This window comes from Nilaparvata lugens, chromosome 8 (assembly GCF_014356525.2).
Source record: "Nilaparvata lugens isolate BPH chromosome 8, ASM1435652v1, whole genome shotgun sequence".
NCBI classification, from domain to species: Eukaryota; Metazoa; Arthropoda; class Insecta; order Hemiptera; family Delphacidae; genus Nilaparvata; species Nilaparvata lugens.
Window position 1 is genome coordinate 1,463,844 of NC_052511.1, and position 23,030 is coordinate 1,486,873.

Consider the following 23,030-nt stretch of genomic DNA (forward strand, 5'->3'; position numbering starts at 1 on the left):
AGGCATTGGCTAGTCAAGAGAATCGTCAACGTTGCTCTACTATCTTTCTCCTTCACCATTATAATGTGAACATCACTATAGAATATAATCACTAGTTTGAATATAATTTTCAACAGAGTGAAAATGTGTTGTAGATTGGAAGCCGAGCTAATAGTTACTTAATAATTACTTTTTAATTAATTAAAACGATCTGACAACTTTGCGGATCTGGGAAAGGATAGAGCTATCTGCTTTGTTGAATGATAGACAAGGATAGTAGAACCAACATTAATCAAATACTGCCATTATAACGTGGACCTCTCTATAGAAAAAGAACAGCCACAACAATATAATATAGTATCAACACAATATGATACAGTCTAAATGCTAGACAAAATAAATGCTAGAGAAGGATGTCGCTATATGGTTTATCGAATGAAAAACAAGGACAGCAACACCAATGCCCAAAAAATACTGACATTATAACGTGGACCTCACTTTGGAGAGTCCTCTAAGATCCCCTAAGATAGTCCACAAGATATACTTAGACCATAGAATAAAACAACAAAACTGTTAAACATAAATGAACAATCTTATACGATCAAAACGTATAAGTTTTCTCGGCTTAGACCTAGAGATCTAGAGAGACCTAGAGCCCTAGAGACTCTAAAGAGACCTAGAGACTCTAAAGAGATCTAGATACTCTAGACTCCACCAAGAGAGTCCGAGAGACCTCTAGAGAGTCCGAGAGACACCCAGTTCCTCCAGATGTGTAACATTGGTCGAGCAATGAGACTCTCACGCACTCACCTTGACTGCCGGGGGGTGGGGGTCTGTCCCCCCCTGGTCACTTTCACTGTCGGCATATAAAAGGTATGCGCCGCGCGTGGATGGGGTTTATTTGTGCCTTAAACCGTTTCGGTGTAGTCCGGTGATATCTGTGCTAACTGTCGCGTAACTGGTTGTTCGGTCATCGGAGAAGTCGGCGCATCCCTTTAGTCACCCTTAGCCACTGGCCACCAAGGTAGGAGGATAATGTGATAGTGTGAGGTGATGGATTAGTTCTTCAGAAATTTATTGTAATTTTTCCGTGGTATTCACAATAAGAATTTACAAATTCGTAAAAAAATTACAATTTTATTATAATCTCTTCGTGATATTGACAATAAAAATTGAAAAATTCGTGATCAATTGACAATTTTATCATATTTTCTTCGTGATAATATTCACAATAGGAATTGAAAAATTCGTGAAAAATTGACAATTTTATTTAAAATTTTCCGTGATATTCACAATGACAATTGAAAAATTCGCGAAAAATAGTCAATATTCTATTATTTTTTCGTGATATTCACAATGACAATTAAAAAATTCGTGTCAATTGACAATAAATCCCCCAGAGCTGGAAAAATGAAGTAGAATGGGGAGAAGAGTATAATTGGAGGACATTAATAAAACAAAATAAAATCTTATAGCACCCTTTATTTTTAAAAAAACTTTAAAATAGTTGAACAACTAGTTGGAGGACATTATAATGTTAATTCGCTTTCCATAATAGTTTATTCCAATAATAGTTCTATCTAGCTCTGAAGTTAATGACCAATTCTCATGGAATGGAAAAATGGTTAAAAACCAAGACTTCTTGGTAGATGATGAATAATTTTCCACGTAATTCATTTCCGTTACAACACTCAATTTTGTGATTGTCCCTATTCAATTAACCCTGTGCATTCGAGTATTTTCTTCTCATTTTTTCAATATTATTATTTGTTGAATCAAATTTGGTGTTAGTTTCTTCCTCATTCAATGAATTAAATAAGGGAATGATAATCTATTTTTTGTTCCTTTAATCTTAAAACTCGAAATTGAAATATCTTCAAAAATTACTCCAGAAATGAAAGATATTTGAATGAATTAGAGGAATGATTAGAAATGTTGATAGAGTTTATAAATTTTAGAAAAGTGATACCCTGTTTCTGAATTTTAAAATGTTATCTAAATTTGTGCTCCTTTGTGCTTCCAATCAGTGCTTCTTTGTAAAAATTATAAATAAATATGTTGTCGGAGAATCATTCGACTTCAGATTCCATTCAGAGTTTCAAACGTCAATCACGATCTGATTTCTAGGAAACCACCTGTTCAATCAATCCAATCAATGAAACAAAATCAGTTCAGTTCATTCATGATACACCGTGTGTTATGATTAACGACACACCAATCATACAATCTTGACAAATCCTAAATGAATAATTCGAGTCTTCAAGATGTCAAACATTTGAACACCTAGATTTATTTCTACTTGAAATTTATCAAGTAAAACTCAAACCATGAGATATGAAATGCATTACGTACTCTTGGTACTGCCGTTGGAATGGTGACCGCTTGAGACCAGATCCACTAACCGTCAACCACTGACAAGCAATAGTGAGGTCCACGTTATAATGGCAGTATCTGATTAAAATTGGTGCTGCTATCCTTGTCTATCATTCGACAAAGCAGATAACGCTATCATTTTCTAGCTCCAAAATGTTGCTAGATCGTTCTCAAACAATGTAGAAATATAACAAGCTAATGAAATATTCAAGCTTAATCATGAAAATTTATTGCATGATATACATTCTTGATGAATAAAATATGATTGCTTATTTTTAACATGAATAAACAGTTGACTTTTCATTTGATATAACGGTATCAGCTATCCTTTATAGGAGGCAGTGTCAAGGTAGAGTATCGGCAACGCTGTACTCCTATCCTTCTCCACTGCCATTATAACATTGACTGAGGTGAACGTGTATTATAAGAAACTGATATGTCAATATTAATTTTTGTTAAAATAAAGTGGATTTTTCGACAACATCTCAAGTTTCTTCAATAATATTTATGATTTATTTTCATTTATTTATTTATAATTTTCACAAAGTAGCACTGATTGGGAGAGAAAAACTAAGGATACTCCTTGTACTATTTCTCTCCCAAATTTAGATAACATTTCAAAAGTCCAAAATAGGGTTATGGTTTCACTTTTCTAAAATTTAGAAAATATAAGAAAAAGTTGTGTGTAAATTTTAAATACTTCAAAACAACTTCCCGGTACTTTAAATTCTGTTGTATCCAAGTGTTCTGGACTTATTTGTTTCAATTTTAAATTATTGTAACTCAACCTGGACCTATAACTGACACCTCTACAATTATACGGGATCATAAACACACATGATATATATACACGGCATACAAAACCAATCACCCAGTTCCACCTTATAAGAGGTTCAACCAATTATAAATAATCGCAAATTTTCAAGACTTACGAAGTCACTGGTTCAAGATTGATGACCCAATAAAGTCACTGATAATTAAAACTTATTATTATGTGAGTCGCCCACATATACATAACGTGCTTATATATACATAGTATATAATTTATATGCTTATAAAGTCTCAGATTCTCTGTAGATCAAATTAGATGAAGTTATAGTTGAACTCATTGTAATCAACATAGTTATAGAGAGAAGCTATTATAGTTAGCTAGTTAGTTGTTATAGTTATAGAGTAGGAATTATAGTTGGAATAAGACGCCATAATTCATAGCTGACTGACGGCAATAATTTTAATAATCGTTCATATTATACCGCGCAGGCGCAGTGAGCTCCATTCAATTATTATTATATAACAAGTGATTAATTATTATGCGGGTTTAGTTTGTGGGTGATTTAATTGCAAGGAAGGATATTAAAAAGTTGTGAATTAACTTTGCAAGTTATATGTTTATTGAGGAAGTGAGTTGAAGTAAGGTTAATTTTATAATGACAGTGGAGAAAGACATGAGAAGAGGGTTGTCGATTTTCTGCCTTGCCATTACCTTCTATAATTGAGGATAGGTGATATCAGTATATCTGTTGTAATATTAGCTGTTCATTCTAAAATAATCAATTGTATATATTCTATCGTTAAGGAATATATTTATCGAATATTTAATAATACATTTTCAGGTTTGAGATTGCATATTTTGTCGAATTCACAGACCTGTCACAATTTTATTAATTACTAGCAGGTAACCCGTGCTCCGCAAAGGTCTAATTAAAAACTTGACTTACTGAAATCTTCATGAATTAAAAATAGGCCTATAACCATCCTAGGTTGATTAAGAATCTATATACGAAATTTCAAGCTCATTAGTCCAGTAGTTCAGACATGATGATGCGTCATTCGTGAATTTCCTATCCCGTACGTGTATAAACCGATTCTCCCTTTCATTATACTATGATATCAGTAAGAACCAGATAAAAATGTACATAGTTTTAGTTGTTACGTCTTCATCAATCTCAGATAAGCTGATAAGACCATAAACCAACCAACAACTAATTAATGAAACCATGATTTGATATGCATAATATCTAGGAACACTTCACTCAAGATTTTTATATTGTTTTTGTTAACATAATATCTATTTTACTCAACCTTTTCCTAAACACAGGTATGCTGATAAGATCTCTAATTAATGGAACTATCATTTGATGAAGGCCTACATAATATCTGTTATACTCAACCTACCCATATTCTGCTTCCCATTAATAAATGAGATCGAATATAATTTAAGACAAAAATGTTCTTGAGAACGAATAGTTTACTATAATTATTATTGAGAACATTCTTCCCAAGTTATATCAGAGAATGAACAAACTCATGGGGGGAAAACAGATCCTGAGAATCACATTGTTATCCATTGTAGAATTCCAAAGAATTAATGCTTGTAAATCATGAACATTCTTCAATTAAACGTCAGTTACATTTACCAGTTAACATAGATAAATTAATAGCAACTACCGTCCTTTTAGCTCGGCTGTAACTAGGCTAATTGGGAAGTGTCCATATTATTTATAAATTGAATCGTAATCAGGAATAATTTAAATTCTACCAAGAAAATATCAAGTTAATATTCTAACAGTATCTGATACTAATTGAATAAATACTACAACAAATAATGGATTATTGTGTTCATTTATAAGACATTCTCAGTCTCAATTATTGTTAGAATATCTAGTGAATTTGATGAGGTTGTCATGGATAGAAGGAAGCGAAATATTTTTAATTTATAACAGTAGTTTATCATTTTATATGCGATACATTCATGAATTTGCTACAATCTACTCCAATTAGTTGTCAATTCAATGTTATTTCTTGTTTATTTTCTCGTTAAAAGCTAAGTGTGCATTGGGCGAAGGTAATCTTGTTCATTATACTCTCATAACAGATTTACCATTGAAAAAACGGGGTTTCCAGTATTTGAGAAGTTTGAAACTGTGAGAAAAATCTCTTAACGAGATCTAAACTTTTTTGTAATAATCTATTCCTTCATTAGTACAATCAATCCAACTTGTACTATAGACTCCTTGTTCTGATACTTGCATTGATTCTATTAAAAGTTTAAGATTCTATTAAAAGATTCTAAATTTTAGACTTGAACTCTGAATGTTGTCAATAAAAATTTTACAATAGCTCGACAAATTTGACGAGTGAAATATAATTGATTATTTTAAACAAGAATGAATAGTGGATATTACATCAGGTACACCGGTAACAGCCACCTTCTATGGAAGGCAGTGGCAAGGCAAAGAATCGGGAATGCTGTTCTCCAATCTTTCTCCACTGCCGTTATAACGTGGACCTCACTATAGAATTGTATGAGCTGACATTGATGTAATCAACGTAATTTTGGAATGAGAAAAGTTTAGAAGATCAATGTTCCCTAGATCACTTCATCTTTATTTCAAACTAGCAGATAACCCATGCTCCGCGAGGGTCTAATTAAAAGCTTGACAAACTGAAAACTTGACCTACTGAAATCTTGAAGAATTTAAAATAGGCCTATAACCATCTAGGTAAATTGAGAATCTATATATGCAAAATTTCAAGTTAATTAGTACAGTAGTTCAGACGTGGATTTACTATCCCGTACGTGTGTATAAGCCAAACTTTCCACTGATAAACCTCCGAGCTTCGCTCATTATTTTTATTTATTGATTAACAGAAAATAATTCTCTAAAATGATCGTATTCATATTTCACAGCTGGCTATACGTCATCTTATGAATTTCGAGGATGCGATATTTTGATTTTTCACACACTCACTCGCTCACTCACTTTTTTACTATCCACAGCTGTTTCAGCCAAGGATGAATTATCCTTTTAATGTCGTTCAGCGAGTTTTCCCAAGGATGAGACCTAGTGCAATCGAATCTTTATATCATAAACCTACTATGTTCCAAGTTTCGTGGAAATCGTTATAGCCGTTTTCGAGATCCGTTAAACATAAATAACCAGATATGAAAATAACAGATATATAAATACAGAAATTGCTCGCTTAATTGACCGAGCGAAGTGAGGTCTAAGATTCAAGTCGACGGTTTGGCATTTCTCTTAATGTTTAAATATTTGAATGTATGAATGTTTGAATGTTTGAATGTTTGAATGTTTGAATGTTTGAATGTTTGAATATTTGAATGTTTGAATGATTGAATGTTTGAATGTTTGAATTTTCAAATGTTTAAATGTTTATATGTTTTTATGTTGTGAAACGCGGTAATAGATTTTCATGAAATTTGACAAGTATGTTCCTTTTTTGATTGCGCGTCGACGTATATACAAGGTTTTTGGAAATTTTGCATTTCAAGGATAATATAAAAGGAAAAAGAAGCCTCCTTCATACGCCAATATCAGAGTGAAAATCAGACTATAGAATTAATCATCATAAATCAGCTGACAAGTGATTACACAGACGTGTGGAGAAGCCAGTCTATTGCTGTATTACCATGAGGTCTATAGTTTCAATCAGGTACTTGTGGATGAGAATACTGCGTGAGGTCTACTGTTCACAGAACTACTAGTATAATAGGATAGAAAAACTCTGATGCAACTGTTTTCGAGCTGACATAATTCATTGCCATATAATGTATGTGCCTAAAATATGAAGCACGAGACTATCGATCAGGTCCAATCCGATTCAAATAATATACTCCTGTATACTCCTAATATTATTATTGATTGAGAAAAGTTATTAAAGTCCAATGCTTCCTAAATCTCTCCATATATCTTCCTATCTCTCATCAGATTCTCAGGAAGTTCCGCAACTTTCAATTTCAACCAATAGTGATCGTCTAATTACCTTGCTATAATAGCCAATAGCAGTGCTCTAAACGGTGACTTCCCCAACATTAAATCGATTTGAAGCCATTATTAAAGCAATCGGGCCACACATTCGATTTCAATTCACTGCTGTTCAGATTACTGATGCCACATTATACTGTACCTTGCTCGGAATAATATTGGCATTCTTGATCCATTATCTTTCATGGGTGTACTGTAGGTAGTCTTTCCTTGGATTCTCTTTTACTCTCACTTTCTTCTACTGGCTTACTCTCTGTCTCTCCCTCTGTTTCTCTATCTCTTATTCTCTCTAACTCTCCTTCATTCTCTCTCACTCATTCTTCTTTTAACTCTTACTTTCTCCTACTGGCTTACTCTCTGTTTCTCTATCTCTTACTCTCTCCCACTTGGGTAGAGACTAGAGAGTTAGTGGGGAGGATATTTTTAATATTCTTTCCAAAGAATGGACATTGATATGTCCAAAGCTCCGCCAATTTATGTAGATGCATAACAATATAATTATCTATAGTGGAGTGGCCGTAGTCGAGTGGCTTAGATGCTGGCTTTGTAATCCAAAGGCCCGGGTTCGAATCCCAGCCCGGGCCAAGATATTTTTCTCGGGCCACTCTCGTGTTTCGGATGGACACGTTAAGCCGTCGGTCCCGGCTGCCTAAAAAGCAGTCGTTAAGTCATGTCAGAGGCCCTGAAATTGATCAGTTGCGACCTGAAAACTCTGACACCAGACCTGAGCCAGCCAGGTCACACGATATTATTATTATTATTATTATCTATAGTTATTAAATTACAAATTGCTTTTTTCATATCATATACACAGTTCAATAATTATTTTCTTAGCCTATATTATGTAAATTCATCTATAATTTTGCTGTATTGAAAGCTATTGTATATAAGTGTAGAAGCCAGTATATATTGTCATCTACATAAATAAAGTACTCAATCAATCAATCAACCAACCACTCTCCTTCATTCTCTCTCACTCTTCTTCAATGTCTCTCTCATCCTTGTTCTTTTTCCAATGTCATACTATTTTACTCCCCTACTATTTCAACTTTCAGTTCTCCTTTTTCTCTTATCCTCTCTTGGATTTTCTCTTCCCGTTACTACTAGTTTCTCTAATCATTCTAATCTATCTCTCTTCCTCCAGTACTGTTACTTGTATCTCTTATTCTCCCACTTTCATTAACTTCTGTTACTATTCTAGCCCGTCAATTAATTTTTCCACTTCTTATCTTTCTTCTTCCTCTCATAGTCTCCTATTTCTCCTCTCTTTATGCTCTATCTTTGGCTTTCCTCTGTCACTCTCTCCCTCTCCTTCCCTCTTCAATCTTTTGCTCATCCTCACTCTTTCTTCCTCTCTCATCTTATACTATCCTACTCCCCCGCTAAATTCCCTTTCAACTCTCCTTTTCCCCATTCTTTTTTTGGTTTTTCTCTTTTCTTCCACACTCTTTCTGTTACCATTAGTTTCTCTATTATTATAATCTATCTCTTTCTTCAGTATTCTCCCTCGCACTCTCTCACTTTCTTTCATCTGTTTTACTATCTTACTCCTCCACTTGATCACTATCCAACTCTTTCTCTTTCTTTCATACTCTCTTATTTCTGCTCTCTTCTCTTATTATTTCTCCCTCTGTTATGATATGTCTGATATGTTTGATATGTCCAAAGCTCCGCCAATTTATGTAGATGCATAACAATATAATTATCTATAGTTATTATATTACAAATTACTTTTTCATATCATATACAGTTCAATAATTATTTTCTTAGTCTATATTATGTAAATTCATCTATAATTTTGCTGTATTGTAAGCTATTGTATATAAGTGTAAAAGCCAGTATATATTGTAATCTACATAAATAAAGTACTCAATCAATCAATCAATCAACCTCTCAACTCTCCCGGTCGTGTGTTAATGGGAAGGATATCTTATATCCTTCTAAAAGAATCGACAATTATTTGTTGAAACACCGCCGATTTATGAAGTTACATCACATTATTATATTATCGTTATTCTAATTGCATTTCTATATTTATTCTCATTGATTAATTATTTATACTTTGTGAAATTCGTTGAATAACTAGCATTATTCAACGAATTTCACAAAGTATAAATAATTAATCAATGAGAATAAATATAGAAATGCAATTAGAATAACGATAATATAATAATGTGATCGTCATTTAATGTAAATTAGTGTATGAGCCAATAAATATTGTAACATACATAGATAAAAAAATCTAATCTAATCTAATCTCCAAAGACCTTAAAGATGCATAGACTCACATGCTAGTGTCGTACTTGAAATTGAAATCCGCCATTAAGGGGGCAACCCATAAGATTATTATATACCAATGCCACCAATGCCTTTGTGATCTATAGTATTACAAATATTATTTATATAATATCTCGTGCTAAAATACCCCAACGGCGGCCTTCAATTTCAAGTAAGAGCTATCATTGGGAAGGCATAGGCATTGTGGGTCTATATCTCTTTAAGGTCTTTGCTAATCTCTAATCTCTAATCTAATCTATTCTTGTTGAATTTTAATATTTTAAATTATAAAAATAAAGGCAATTTCTATCTTTCTTTCTATCGCTTTCCGTTGTCTCTCTCACCATCTATCTCTTTCTTTCTTTCTTTCTTTCTTTCTCCCTCTATCTCTCTCTCTCATTCTCGATCATGGAAGAGTAAAGAACGATCTTGTTCGGAGTTTAATTGTGGGTTGGGTCCAATAATTGGCGTACTGCGGTTTCCTGAACTACTATGTTGCTTCTATAATGATTGTTATTGCTCCGCTGCATGTGATATGTGAACTTCAGTAAGTGTTCCTACCTCTGAGGAAGTTATACACTTCCTTGCGATCATAATGTACTTTCTATCGGGAAATTTAGTTTGAATATGTAATGAGCATGAGGTAGAATAAGGAATGTTCTGGAATCATCACGAGAAAGATTAGAGGAATCACAGATGGAAATAAATTTCAAGATGTATTTGTTCAAAATGTTTACAGCATTTAATTGGAAGTTTCGTTTAATAAAAACTATAGTGAGATCCACGTTATAATGCCAGTATTTGCTCAACTTTGGAATTGCTATCCTTGTCTATCCTTCGACAAAGCCGGTGGTACTATCCTTTTCTAGGTCCACAACGATGACAATTATGTTTTTGACAGTGTAGAAATATAATTAATTAATGCGGAGAATCGGCATCGCTATTTTCCTATCTTTATCCACAGTCATTATAACGTGGACCTCACTATAGTAGTTCTGTGAACAGTAGACCTCGCGCTCAGTGAGTTACATTGACCTGTTATGTTTTCTCAAAAATTAATAAAATAATTTATCAATTAAAAATGTCTAGAAAAAAATCCTAATAAACATAGAGCTTTCTGTCCTATATCGTACCGTGACGTATCGTCCCGGAATGTTAGTGTGAGCGCTGTTATCAGGTCTGGCTGCAACTGTCTACAACGTTGATGGAAAGATACAATTTTCAAGATGTTCGATGTTTTTGAACGGGTAGTATTATAGTCAACTGTCTACTAACGTTAATGGAAAGATACATTTTCAAGATGTTCGATGGTTTTGAATTGGTAGTATTATAGTCCACTAGACAGCTGATTTATGATGAATAATTCTATAGTCTGATTTTTACGGTAATATTGGCGTATGAAGGAGGCTCCTTTTTCCTTTTATATTATCCTTGAAATGCAAAATTTCCAAAAACCTTGTATATATGTCGACGCGCAATTTAAAAAGGAGCATACCTGTCAAATTTCATTAAAATCTATTACCGCGTTTCGCCGTAAATGCGCAACATAAGAACATATAAACATTTAAACATTTAAACATACAAACATTTAAACATTAAGATAATGCCAAACCGTCGACCTAAATCTTGAACCTCACTCCACTCGGTCAATAATTAGATAAATATTCAATCTAACGGAGAAAAGACGAAGGTGGATTAAGGAATAAGGTTTGGGAATTCAATTTTTAAGAATATTGAATTTAATTGTAATTTATCTAATATTTTGTGTAATTGATGTTGCAGTTTCATTTTTTTGGGGGAAATAAACATTCATTTATTTATTTATTATTGATTATACCTTATTAGCAATAAGGAATGAGGTTCTAAAACCATTTTTCTCAGAGTTTTGCTGGTAGGGAGAAATGTGAAATCATCTTGTTGTTTATCTTGATTTTGATTTTGATGATTTTCTATAAAAATTTTCTGCTTCAAAATTTTTCATAATAGCTCAATATTTCCAAGTTCTGAGAGTTTATTGAATGTAATCATCCTATTATATTTGGTTTTTAATCAAATCAAATTCAAAATTTCTAGTTCATTTATTTCTGGACTGAAAAGTGGTCTCAAATCAATTCAAGTCTTAGACCAGTTATATATTGTATATTCATACTGAAAGTCGATGAAGCCAACATCTACTGCCATATCGCCAAATCGTGACGTCAGCATCGGATAGAAAACTTTTCTGTAGAGTTTGTTTACATTGTTTTCCATAGCATATTGTGTCTATTCCAGCGGGAGCGCAGCGGGAGTTTACCATTTTAATGAATAATAATTTACATCCTTCTGAAATAGACACAATATGGAAGTTTTCTATCCGATGATGACGTCACGATTTGGCGATATGGCAGTAGATGTTGGCTTCAGAGACTAGACTACCCAGCGTGACTAGATTCTATAACTGGTCCAAGATTCAAGTGGATAGCATAACCTATAATTTTTATTCATTCATAACTCTACCTTCATTGTATTATCATTCATCCCATCATCATCACCTAGGCTTAAAATACTTCTAGAAAGTCGCCTTTGTGAAATAATAAATAATAGATAATAAATATGTTTAGTGAGGTCCACATTATAATGGCAGTATTTGATTACTATTGGTGTTGCTATCCTTGTCTATCATTCCACAAAGCGGATAGCACTAACCTTTTCTAGCTCCGGAATGTTGCCAAATTATTGGAAACATATTTGTATCGTGATGATAAATATAATAGTCTTCAAAACACTTATTAAAATGGGCTGCTTTTAAATTAATAAAACAAAATAAATCTCATAGCACCCTTTATTCTTTAAAAAAATAAAAAGTTTTTAAAGATTTATTTTGTTTTATTATAGTCTACAAAGTTTTTACAAAGATCAGATACCTCTAAGTCCTTCCTGTTTTTTGATAAGTTCCACCAAGCTCTTCAAAGAACGTCCAGTAATAATATCTTCTACACAGCTATTTGAGTCTTTCAAGCTGAACTTGATAAGTTCTGCTAAGCTCTTCAAAGTATGACCAATAATAATATCTTGTACACGGCTATTTAACTTCTCTATGCTCAACTTTTTCCAGAGATTAACTTCTCTCACTCAGTAATTACCGACTTTACTCCACAAAATGCTCTACTTATGCTGTCTTATTATGATGAGGCCTCTCAATAAAAAGTTGTAACACCGACCAAGTAAACGGTGTCTGAAGGTTGCAATAAATCTTCTGATAAGATTTATTTATAATTATGTCCAGGGCATGAATCAAAAGTTGGAGGAAGTTGAGAAGTTAAGTACTGGTTGGTAGACAAGTTGAAAGATGGGAGAACTTATCATGCGATGGAAACTATTAATCCTTGTAGCTCAGGGTTCAAGTGAATAAGATAAAATTTAAGATTCTTCAATAAGTCAGGTAGATGAATATGAATACGATTGAATTTACGATTTTTTAATATGAAAATAAGTGGAATCAGGCTACAATACCATGAGAGAATATCATATTATTATCCTAGAAATATCCTACAAAATACTCTGTTTGTAACTTGTAACTACATGGTATTTGCCAACTTTTGACTGATCACACAAAACTGTAGTTCCTTTATCATAATTATATCTAGTAAAATCAAAGTATAAATGGTTCAACTAAAGTGGCGTTTACATTAGTCAAGTTTCCTTCAATGCAAGTTTTCTTGACGGTTGTGTAGAATGGATGAATTTTGCAAACTTCCAGTCGAGTTTACAAGAACAGGAAATTGAATCATCTACGAAGACCTTTATTCAAGTTTTGTTGAATCAAGTAGATGTTAAACATGTTTGACTTTTGGATTCAACTTTAATTTTGAAGGTACCAATGAGAAAATTAGATAAAAACCTTTGTCAGTCAATGTAGAATGTTAAAGAAACTATCTATCATTTTTTGTTTGATTGAACACACAAATTATGTGTTTTGTAGAATAATTTGTTGAGTAGGATAAGTTTCAAATGGAATTCAAGGAGACTTGACAAATGTAAACGAAGCTTAACTCATTCAGATTTAACAATATTCATGTGAGCTTATTTGAGCATTGATTAAAGTGCAATAATGGTGTAAATTGAACTCTTCGATATAATAATCAATGCATGTAAATGAATACTAGAAAAATGTTAATCTGATATGTATAGATATCAGTACCTTATCATTAGGCACTACACTATAGATGTAGCAAAACAACTAACATATCCAACAATGGATACATACACAAATATAGATAACATTGAAAATAGTTATACAAGTGAAACTACAAAAATCCGTGAAATATCCCAATGTTTGTCAGTTATTGCCTAGTATTGTTCAGGTTGCTTGACCATACCCAATTGTTATTCAGAAATATATATACATCAGTGAATGTAACCACAGTATATATAGACGCCGTCCGTAACCAGTTCAAATTCTTTCCGTTTATTCACGTAGGAACCGTTCACTGATATATCATGGATATCTATAGCTCGGATATGATCGAATTCCAACGCAATAGAAAGGTGGATTGCTTTTGAATATCATTTCACTCTTGGTCTATCATACTGTGGACAGATCGATTCACGATGATTTATGATAATGTGTTAACTTCCTGATCCTGTAATGACATCAATAAAAAAGTGAATTCGTAGGGCTTTTTTTGGTGGGGAGTCCCTTGCGTGAATGACATTAATGCAGCCTACCTAATAAAAAGGAAGTGTACAACTAATGTACAGCTTAATTTTCTTCATAAAAAGAACTCACTAATTCCGTATTTCGGAGGAGATGATAAGTCGTCGGTCCCGACTACCTAAAAAGTAGTCGTCATCTCTCATCATCATCCCTCTCACTCATTACCCACGCACAAGCCTGAGAGATTATGTGGGCATCGCCCTCAGTATTATTATATTATTATAATTAATCAGAGAAAATATCGAATGAACATGGCTACCAGCTTTGAATTAGTGTTGATGCAGTTTTGAGACGTGATTGGCTGAATGACAAATGAGCCTTCCACTTTTGACAACTGAGGGAACTGGCCAATGAGAGACGAGAACGAACAAAAATGGCAACCAGCTTTGAATTGGTGTTGATAGTCCTTTGAGCTGTGATTAGCTGAATGATAACTGAACCAAGAGAAGTTTTGGACTGTAGTCTGTTTCTTTCTCCTTAAGTTGATTGTAAATGATAAATAAATGAATAAACCTCCCACTTTTGACAGCTGAAGGAACTGGCCAATGAGAGACTAGAACGAACAAAAATGGCTGCCAGCTTTGAAAATCAACTGTTGGTCTACTCACACACTCTCCCACCATTCTCAAGATCTCATAATTCTAACACACAAACCTATAGTGAGGTACACGTTATAATGGCAATATTTGATCAACATTGGTGTTGCTATCCTTGTCTATCATTCGACAAAGCAGATAGCAGTATTCTAGTCTAGCTCCACAACGTTACCAGATCGTTGTTAACAATTTTTTTCCTGTGAAAATCGAAAATTGAGTTTCAACCTTCTTTAACCTCAAAATTGTTCCAGCAATCAGATTTTTTACTTAAATATGTGTAAAGCTAGTTCGCCTCCTTGGTGCACATTGGGTAACGCTGAATGGACTAACAAATGATGGCGGTCAGACAAACTTATGTTCTCCTGACCGAAAACTACACAACATCTCAAAGAATTAGAAATATACAGTGTATATGAAGGCATTTGAGACCCATGAGCTTTATAATATGTGTTGTGTATCTGCCATACGCTAAATGAATAAATTAACAATTTGAAGCTCTAGGTAGCTGGTTTAACGGTTTCCATTGATTTTCAAAGAACATTCTAGATACTCGATGTAAACACATATGTCTCATCTATTTTCCCTATCATAACTTAAACCTTGTTATAAAAAGGCTCTCTGACTAGAGATGAGAAAGGTTGGATCATTTTTAGAAATAATACAATGAAGGTGAATTAACAATATTGTCACCATCCTCATTTCACCCTAATATAGAGAAATTCCTCAATATTTCTGTTCTGAGTGTAAATTTTAGAATGCACTCAATTGATCTGCAGACCTTGACTGAACAAACAAGGAATGTAAACACTACAGTCTACTCCAACTCTATATTATTTATTCCATACCCTTTAGTTTGTAGAGTCTTTACAATAAAGTCTCCAACATTGTATGCAATTGTAAGATCTAATCAAGATCCAAACCTTCTTTGGGTGATATAACAAGGTACTATAAATTAGTGGCCCTATCTCCACATAGTCTACACGCATCCTATACAGCAAACTATGGACCAACTACAAACCATAAACTAACTAACTATAGTCCAGTCAACTATCGTCCTTCTTCAATGTATAACTATATTTGACTTGTAAATTGCATTGTATGTAACACTGCTATTGGGAATTCAGTTGTATATACTATTTTCTCTAGCTTCTTTCTATAACTATATTCGACTTTTAAATTGGACCTGTATGTGTTATATCTAACACCGCTATTAGGAATTCAAGTGTATATTATTTTCTCTAGCGATGAAAATACAGTTATAACTTGTTGAATAGTTATCCGATGCATGAGTGCATATGGGTGCATCGGTGCAAGTGCATAAATAAAGTGCACTAATACATTATCACGATTGGACACCTCCGAACCATCCTTGGATCGACACGACTCTAGCCATTACGATTTGAAGGAGTTGTGTAACAGCTGTGAATTGTGAAATTAGCTGTATTGTTCCACACGTTTATGAATGAATGAATGAATGACATTTGTCGATTTCCATCAATTATTTTTGCACTATGAATTTTTTAGTACGGTATTAATGGGGCGGGCCAAAACACGGCGATGGAATTTTATGATTATCACCTTGAGGTTGAATTTTTTCATCTATCGTTTATCCGGGTAATGAGTTTTTGTTCCTCATTTGAACTGAAGAGAGATCGAAAAAATAGCGTAGAATAAAGTATTGGTGAGAGATGAAATAGAATATATGGAATGCTTAGAATCAAAAACCTTAGGTCTGCCAAATTCAACCGGTGTGAAATGACGTAACGAAATCCCTTGTACGTTCTTTTGACATCATATCCGTTGGATGACGTCATTTTACAGTGTTCAGATTCAATACGGTGGACTTGAAGGTGTAAAGCCCTGCACACACACATCAATTTTTGTTCGTACGATATTTTGCCGTCATTATGAATTCTATTAGATTAAACGGAGCTTGACAAACATAATCTGTTTGAAATCATCTGTTTAATCTAATAGAATTTATAAGGACGGCAAAATTCCGTACGAACAAAAATCGATGTCTGTGTGTGCAGGGCTTAACCATAGAGGAAAGATCCCATAAGAAGATGATCCATGGTATGGGGCGTTAATGTTACAAATTTCACTGTTAACTCAAGCCGATAGTCCTAGTAGTTGTTTTTTGTGACGCTGGTAGTCTCTCATACTGTGCCGTTCTACACTCTCACACTCCCAACAAAACAGTACTAATAGTCGACCGTAATCGGCTTGAGTTAACAGAAAATAGGCTTGAAATTTGGAACATACGATCTATACTATGGGATATTTTCTTATGTTATTCTCTCTGTAACTGAAAATTAGCGTTCATTATAAATGAAGGTTTATTGACCGAGCGAAGTGAGGTCTAAGATTCAAGTCGACGGTTTGGCATTTCTCTTAATGTTAAAATGTTTATATGTTGCGCATTTAGGGCGAAACGCGGTAATACATTTTCATGAAATTTGACAGGTATGTTCCTTTTTTAATTGCGCGTCGACGTATATACAAGGTTTTTGGAAATTTTGCATTTCAAGGATAATATAAAAGGAAAAAGGAGCCTCCTTCATACGCCAATATTCGAGTAAAAATCAGACTATAGAATTATTCATCATATATCAGCTGACAAGTGATTACATAGATATATAGAAACACGGAGGTGCTATAGTAGGTAGAACAACATAGATATAGTTATGGAGATTTGAAGGTAGTATACAGAAGGTAAGATAGTCACAAACATAGATATACTGCAAACAGTTTCGCAATCCTGATCCTTTTCCTTTCACCTGTGTCCTGTCCTGCGTCCTTTCCACTGCGCATGCTCACATCCTGCTTGCCATTACGCGTGCGTAAACACTCACGCGCACATAACGATCTGATCGCGAAAATTATTAATTTCTAATTTCATCGCCACATTTTACTTTTTGCCTCGATGATAATTTCTGTAGCGAGATTCCCTCCTGGCAGCATTGTTTCAATGGGGAGTATTAGTGTTATTGAATGAGAGATGATGACAGTTAAAAGGGAATCTAGATTGTAATTTCTAGAGCAAATTTCCCTCATAACTGGCAGTATTGTGTAAATGGGGAGCATAAGTGTTATATTTATGAGAGATACTGACAGATTGAACTGGATTTCGCTGATATTTTGTTGATAATTTCTATCATCTGCCGGCGTTGATTAGTTTGAACGTTTCAGAAACCAGTTGAAAGGGTGTTTTGAACCAGTTGAAGAGTTTAAACCAGTTCTGCGAGAGGACTACACATGAGTGCACTTAATATGTGTAATAAGTTGTGATTAGGCTGTCAGAGTCTATAGTGAGGTCCACGTTATAATGGCAGTGGAGGAAGATAGCAGAACAGCGTTGCCGATTCTCTGTCTTGCTACTGCCTGCTCATTACTGATGTAATTTGACTGTCAGAGTCCAGTGGCAAAGCTGTAAGGAATGTGTTCATTGATGATGCAGGTTTCGTAATCTCCAAGCCGAATTAGTTCAGAAAATTGGATTCGTGTGGAGGAAAATGGATTGATTAATAATTTTTTAATCGGTGAACAACTTTATTGGATAATAGAGGCCTCCTAGGCGCTTTAATAGAGTTTGAACACAGCCTGGAGGTATGAGGAATTGATAATTTGAAACCTGGATATATTGGAATTAGACTAAGGAGTATAGACTGATGATATAGGGTCTAAATTACTTGCATATTAAATAATATAGCCTGGAGTGATATAGTAAGACGTCATTTGATTCTATTGAAGATACGAGATGTACTTTTAAGAAAATATTAGCATTGACTCGATTTCATCACTTTTCTGTCATTTTGATTAGTGTGGACTATCAAGCCCATATAATGTACAAATATCGGGGGACCGAGCTTCGCTCTGGAGTACAGAAGCATAACGAATTTATTAAGAAAGAAAAATAATATATAGTTCTATCTAATCACAGTGAATTGAGATTAATTCCCAGATGAATGCAAACATTTATCTCACAAAGGCCCAGTTGCACAAAAGCTGGTTGAATTTTAATCCTGGTTAATTTCACGTGAACCAAATCAGAGAAGACCATTTCAAAAATGGCTTCTCTGATTGGTTCTACTGGAAATGATCAGGATTAGAATTTAACCGGCACCAAGTACCTGATTGTATGATTACAAAAGTTCAACAGGTGAGTCAGAATTTTGTCTCAGTCCCACACATATGCACACTCGCTCACTCACTTCCATCATCAACTGACGACGAAATTGTCAGCTGTTTTTCCAAGGATGAATAATAATAATCTTTTTAATGTCCTTCAGCGAGTTTTCCCAGGGATGAGACCTAGTGCAATCGAATTTTTATATTATAAACCTACTATGTTCTGAATTTTGTGAGAATCGTTAGAGCCATTTTCAAGATACGGTAAAATACAAACATATAAACATCTGAACATCCATACATCTAAACATATAAACAGAAATTGCTCGTTTAATAGTATAGGATTGAGAATGGAGCTGAAAGTGCATACTTTCACCCCATTAGTATGTAATAATTATATACTTTCTGTCCATGAATTCTGTACATACATTTAATTTATAAAATGCAATTCCATACTCTTAGGTTTTAACACATCAAAATAGTCTTTGAACTCTTCAAGAGACATTTTCAAGTATAAATGATGAGATAAAATGAATGTTATGATAAAATACAAGGGAATTTGATAACATCTTTTGTGTGTCAAGAGATACAGACTATATGGTTCATTATATCACTTTTCTCAAGTACCCCCTTTTTAAGTCACTCCGCACTTGTTCCGACAGTGTAACGGTGTGACCACAAGAACAATTTCTTCGGTATTTGAAGGTTTCAAGGTCTTCAAACCTTCAAAATATGTCTCCAACTACAAAGGGAGAATATTATTCATTTACAATAAACTCAACCTTGTGCTCCTACACAAAAACAAAAAAGGTCTTCAATGTAGAGAAAAAATTGGATTGGAATCAACTAGACGATATAAAATAAAAAATAGATGAGCCAGAAAAAATTGGAATCGAATCAACTGGACAATCTAAAATAAAAAATAGATTAGCCGGACATGATAAATCCACTGTAACAAAACGTTATGCATTTATATTCTCCCCACAATATTGCCCTCGATTAAATTATCGCACCACATAATCACACTAACATAAATATATTCCTGAACTAATTACATAATGTATATCAACGACACCAACTCAAAAATTGGAATTTAATCAACTACACGATATAAAATAAAAAATAGATGAACCAGAAAAAAAGTGGAATCGAATCAACTGGACAATCTATAATAAAAAATAGATTGGCCGGACATGATAAATCCACTGTAACAAAACGTTATGCATTTATATTCTCCCCACAATACTGTCTTCGATTAAATTATCGCACTACATAATGACACCAACATAAATATATCCCTGAACTAACTAGACTACATAATGAATTTCAACCACACCAACTCAAAATAACACCTGCCAAAGTGAATGGGAAAACCATAGCAAATAAACTCACACAACTACACAGAATACAGATCCGGGTTGTACACTCATGTTGCACGAGATATCATAAATTTATTATTTTCGACTTAAAAAGACAATAATCCAAAGTTAAGTGGTGGTAAATCGAGATTCACTTCATTGTTTCAGTAATGATTGTACGGGGAGCATTAATGTTCTATCTATAAGAGATACTGACAGTTGAGAGTGAGTCTTACTGTAGTGAGGTTCACGTTGTAATGGCAGTGGAGGAAGATAGGAAAACAGTGTTGCTGATTCTCTGCCTTGCCACTGCCTTCTATAGAGGAATTCATTTCATAGTTTCAGCATTGATGTATGGGATGCATTGTTGTAATGGAATGCTAAAATTTGGGAGTAAGTCTCCAAGCTATAGTGAGGTCCACGTTATAATGGCAGTGGAGAAAGATGGAGGAACAGTGTTGCTGATTCTCTGCCTTGCCACTGCCTTCTATAGAGGAATTCATTTCATAGTTTCAGCAATGATTGTATAGGATGCATTGATGTAATATTATCTATAAGGAATGCTAAAATTTGGGAGTAAGTCTCCAAGCTATAGTGAGGTCCACGTTATAATGGCAGTGGAGAAAGATGGAGGAACAGTGTTGCTGATTCTCTGCCTTGCCACTGCCTTCTATAGAGGAATTCATTTCATAGTTTCAGCAATGATTGTATAGGATGCATTGATGTAATATTATCTATAAGGAATGCTAAAATTTGGGAGTAAGTCTCCAAGCTATAGTGAGGTCCACGTTATAATGGCAGTGGAGAAAGATGGAGGAACAGTGTTGCTGATTCTCTGCCTTGCCACTGCCTTCTATAGAGGAATTCATTTCATAGTTTCAGTAATGATTGTATAGGATGCATTGATGTAATATTATCTATAAGGAATGATAAAATTCGGGAGTAGGTCTCCACGCTATAGTGAGGTCCACGTTATAATGGCAGTGGAGAAAGATGGAGGAACAGTGTTGCTGATTCTCTGCCTTGCCACTGATTTCTATAGAGAATAGCTGCTGATACCGATATATCTGATGTAATATTAACTGTTCATTCTTGTTTCAAATAAACGATTTCATTTTATTAGTTGTGAGAATATATTTTTCAATTATGATTAAATAATACAATTCGATGTTGAGAATGAATATATTTATACACTTTTTTATGTATTTGAACACGACATCTATTAATCTATTAAGTAAATAATTAAAAACTTTTACTTACTGACTGAAGTACTTTCGACCGTCTAGCGATCATTTTCAACAGACAAATGAAAATGATCGCTAGACGGTCGAAAGTGCTTCAGTCAGTAAGTAAAAGTTTTTAATTATTTACTTAATAAATTGACTGCATGTCGAGTTCAAATACATAAGAAAATTGTGTTAATACAAAGCAGCTCGGAATGGATCAAGAAACCATCACCAATATATTTATGTTGAAAAACAAAATAATGTAACAACTTTTTGTTACATTGTTGAAAAACGGTCTGGCAAAGTTGCGGAGCTAGAAAAGGACAACGCTATCAGCCCCACAATCCAAACTTCGGGTTTTATCCTCCATCCTTCTCCACTCTTCTATCACACAGTTCTCTCTTTCTCCTCTTCCTTCCTCTCACATCCTCCTCAATTATTCCATTCAAGGACAAAACATTGTAACAAAAGTAACAGTCATTACCACTTATTGTAATATATTCTTGCAGTAGCCAAGTCAACTTCCAAGCCAATGTTCGGACAATATCAAAGAACGACCTTCAACAATAAACAGTGTATTATTGTTACCGTATTATATCCTCTACTGGACTTCTCTTTCAATAAATAACTGACCACTACTTCTCCATCGTTTCTTCTCCTTCTCTCACTATCCATACCATCATCTGAATCTTTCTCTTTCTCTCTCTCTTAAATCCCTCCTTCCCTCGTACACACCCTCTCTTTCTCTTTCTTCCACAACAAACCCTATTACCGGGCGTTGGCTCACTACCCATTAAAAAATAAATCTCTCATTGTTATAACCTGAGAGCATTCAAGATAATAATAATTTACAATTATCATAAACTACTCTACTGTAGCCGCATAATAACTGAATCAACCTGTTAGCTAGTATAGTGAGGTCCACGTTATAATGGCAGTGGAGAAAGATAGGAGAAGAACGTTGCCGATCCTCTGTCTTGTCAATGCCTTCAAAAGACGGTAGCTGATACAGGTTCATTGATTTAATATTAACTGTTCATTCACGTTTAAAATAATCAATTATATTTTATTCAAAAAGAAATTATATTTTTCAATAATTTAATAACGAATTTTCATAATTAAGATGAAATATTTTGTTGATTAATTATCAATTCTAGATTGTTGAAAGACGATCTAGCAACAGAGTGAAACGAGAGATAGCGCTATCCGCTTTGTTGAATGATGGATAAAGATAGCAATACCATTGCTAATCAAACATTGCCATTATAACGTGGACGTCACTATAGTATAGTGAATACTGTTAAAATTTAGATTATTCTGTCAGTATTCATCATTAAGAATATCGATGTTTACCATTTAAACAACACTGACAGTTCGTAGTGAAACTCACTGCAAACTTGAGATAATAATGAAATCTTTCTCATTTTCTGTCAGTGTTCCTCATATGAATAACACCAACGTTCCTCTCACAATCAGAACTGACACATTATAATGAATCTCCTTTTAGAGTGATACTACTGTACCTTGCGTGATAGACTACTATCACATTTCCAGCCTAAATCAGCCTGACAAGCCTATACTTACAACAATCAGAGTCAACTAGGCTT

At 34.0% G+C, this 23,030-nt stretch overlaps 1 protein-coding gene across 1 annotated transcript in view; it reads left to right on the forward strand.

Annotated features, from left to right (window-relative positions):
- The first annotated feature begins 870 nt into the window (after positions 1–870).
- The window catches only part of LOC111052576 (peroxidase), a 142,045-nt gene continuing 119,885 nt past the window's right edge, over positions 871–23,030 (forward strand). Inside the window, exon 1 of the mRNA XM_039433702.1 lies at positions 871–1,003. The gene's annotated coding sequence lies outside the window, so the exon portion shown is untranslated. The remainder of the gene's footprint in view (positions 1,004–23,030) is intronic.